Here is a 3,538-nt window from a genome sequence, read left to right on the forward strand (position 1 = left end):
CCAATTGGAGTGCTAAGTTTCTTTCCCCAGCCGGTAAAGAAATTTTACTTAAATCGGTAGCTCTCGCTATGCCCGTCTATTCAATGTCCTGCTTCAAACTGCCTTTAGGAGTTATATCAGAGATAGATTCAGTTTTGATGCGGTTTTGGTGGGAGAAAAGTGCTCAATCGAAAGGGATACCTTGGATAGCTTGGAAACGATTGCAATTTTCAAAGAAGGAAGGTGGTTTAGGATTTAAAGATCTAGCTAAGTTCAATGATGCTCTTTTGGCTAAACAAGCTTGGCGTATCATTAGACATCCAAACTCTTTGCTAGCCCGTGTTCTTAAAGCCCGATATTTCCGAGACAAATCATTTTTAGATGCAACTACTCAGAACTATCAATCTTATGGCTGGTCTTCGATCCTAGCCGGACTTTCTTTAATCAAAAAAGGTGCTCGTTTCTTGATAGGTGATGGCACTTCTATTCGTGTGGGAAGAGATAATGTCTTACCAGATCATCCACCAAGACCACTTCACACTTCCGCCCTTTCTTTGGACGATAACATCAGTGATTTTATCACAACGTCAGGTTCATCCCGTTTTTGGGACCGAGAAAAGATACAATCCAACATTATCAATGAGGACCAAGAGTCCATTCTTCAAATTCACATTCCTCGTTTGACAACACAAGATCGTTTGGTTTGGCATTACCATAAGTCAGGTGAGTATATGGTTCGAACCGGCTACTGGTTTGCCACTCATGATCCTTTTAGTGACGCATCACCCATTGATGTACCACCATGCTCGATACTTTTGAAGAACAGAATTTGGAAATTATCAATATTACCAAAACTCAAACATTTTCTTTGGCGCATTATTTCACGAGTACTACCTACTACGGATCGTTTAATTTCGCGGGGTGTTTCTGTTGATCGTTTATGTCAACGATGCAAAGTTACAGACGAGAGCATTACTCATACTCTGTTTTTGTGTCCGGCCTCCAACTTGATTTGGCGACTCTCAGGGGTTCCTGCTTCCACTATTTCCTCTTTCTCTACTGATTGTGAAACAAACCTTTTGACTTTGTTGAATCTTCAAAATATTCAAGGGCTATCAAAACAAATAACATTGCTTCCTTGGTGGGTACTTTGGCACATTTGGAAGTCTCGGAACAATCTTATTTTTAACAATTTTCGAGAAAATCATTCAAAGGCGGCACTTCAAGCTCAAGCGGACACAAAAGAGTGGCTTCGAGCTACGGCAATTGATCAAAATGATGTTTTTACTTTACAAGAGGATTCTGGATCACGTTGGACTCGTCCTCCATCTCCTTTTGTCAAATGCAATTATGATGCAAGTTTCAACCCTCACACTCATCAGGTCACTGGGGGCTGGGTTATTCGAGATACCGAAGGCAAAGCTTTGTGTTGGGGTTCTGCGAGATTACGAACTGTTAGATCACCACTAGAAGCTGAAGGCGAGGCGCTTCTTTTTGCTTTACAACAATCGTGGAGCAGAGGTTTTTCAAGGATTTATTTCGAAGGAGACTGTGAAGTTTTAATCAACATCATCAATGGCTTCTCCACAGATATAAACGTTGATGGTCTCTGTCAAGACATCTTCTTTTGGGCAACAAAGTTTCGAGAGATTCGTTTTATTTATGCTAAACGTGTTTGTAATGAAGTAGCTCATCTTTTGGCTAAGAAAGGTTGTATAAATAGAATTTTCTTTTCTGGTTGTGTAACACCACCATCTTGGTTGGGAGAACTCTTGTACTTTGAACGTATTCATTCAATATAAAGTTCTTTTGCTGAAAAAAAAAAGGATTTAATAAAATGATTTTTGTTTTAATTATAGTTATATTCTTGTACATTTCCTTCTAATGATTTCATTCTAATTTTCTATTCTACCTAATTTAATTTTCTTGAACCATATGATTCGTTTTTTAATCTTAAGGACCAAATAATTTTTAACGAAATTCTTTTTAACTTGAAAAATATTTAAATCTCAAATTTTAAATAAAATAAACATTATAACGATTTTTATATAATTATCTATTAGATCACAAAAAGTAAATATAATAATACATATATTAAAAATAAATTACAAAATTTATTCGAGATAAGAAAAAGGTAAGAAATATATATTTAATAAATGTATTGCAATAATTTATTTCATTAAATATTGCATAGTTCAAAAAAATTGCATAAATATATTAGAAAATAATCAAACATCTAAAGTAGATAATGGAAATGGATATTTTCAACTTCATTATCTTATTGTGCAATGATTGGAATTGATATATTTAAATCTCCATCACCAATAAACATGAAAATTTTATTATAATCATCAAAACTTTTAGTATACATATGTGAACTTAAACTAAAAATATGAAAATTGAAGAATAAATAAGTATATTTTAGTATGCCTTTAGAAATATACAAAAATGAATACAATGTTAGATATATATATATATATATATATATATAATACATTCTAAAATAAATTTAGAATCAAATTCTTGATTTTTAATCCATATAATTAACAACATAAAAAATAGACACATAAATATAGTAGAAAAGATGAGAGAATGATTACTTATAAGATGATTATCTAAAATAGACAGTGAAGATGCATCTTTTAAAAAAAAAAACTAATGTAAAAACACAAAACAAAAAAATATTTAAGATTTGAGCTATAGTGGAAGAGGGTGAGAGGATGAGAGGATGAGAGAATGAATATTTATATGATGAGAAGTGAAATAAGTTACAATTGAAAATAAATAAATTATGGGAGTTACAATTCTAATTTATTGTGTGATGAATAAAATTGAGTGGAAAAATATAGTTAATGTATAATTTTAATGATTTCAGTTTTTATATTAAAGTGAGTTAAATGTGTTTTATTTATGATTTAATTAAAAATAAAAAAATTTAAGTTACATTTTCAAATTGACCAATAAGAAGAGAGTGAAACCTTACTTTTATATGTATGATTTAAATAATTCATATGATTTTAAAATATGATTCCGTAAAGAATCTTATATATATATATATATATATATATATATATATATAAATAGTTTCACTCGCAATCTATTAGGCCACTTAATTGACATCATTTTTTTATCTTATATAATATGAGAAGGTTTTTTCTAACTTTTCCTAACATTGCGATACTTGGCACTCTCTTTTGATGATACTTGTCCTCTTTTTCACTTTGTCTCTTTTAATTTAGTTCTAAAAAGAGATATTTCTCTTATCCTATTGGTACATTCGACATATATTTTTAAAATTATTAGGTTTTCAAAATCACGTAACGTTATTGTTAAACTATTTTATAATGTCTTATTAATAGTTAAATATTTTTATCCTAATGATGTATCATTTATCAATATTTAAATAATTCATATGATTTAAAAATATGATTCCGTAAAGAATCTTATATATATTTTCCCTCACAATCTATTAGGCCACTTAATTGACATTATTTTTTTAATTCTATTTTTTTTTAATCCATCACTAAAAAAACAAAGTGTCAGGATAGTATATATAAAA

Source organism: Arabidopsis lyrata (assembly GCF_000004255.2).
Source record: "Arabidopsis lyrata subsp. lyrata unplaced genomic scaffold ARALYscaffold_3, whole genome shotgun sequence".
Lineage (NCBI taxonomy): Eukaryota > Viridiplantae > Streptophyta > Magnoliopsida > Brassicales > Brassicaceae > Arabidopsis > Arabidopsis lyrata.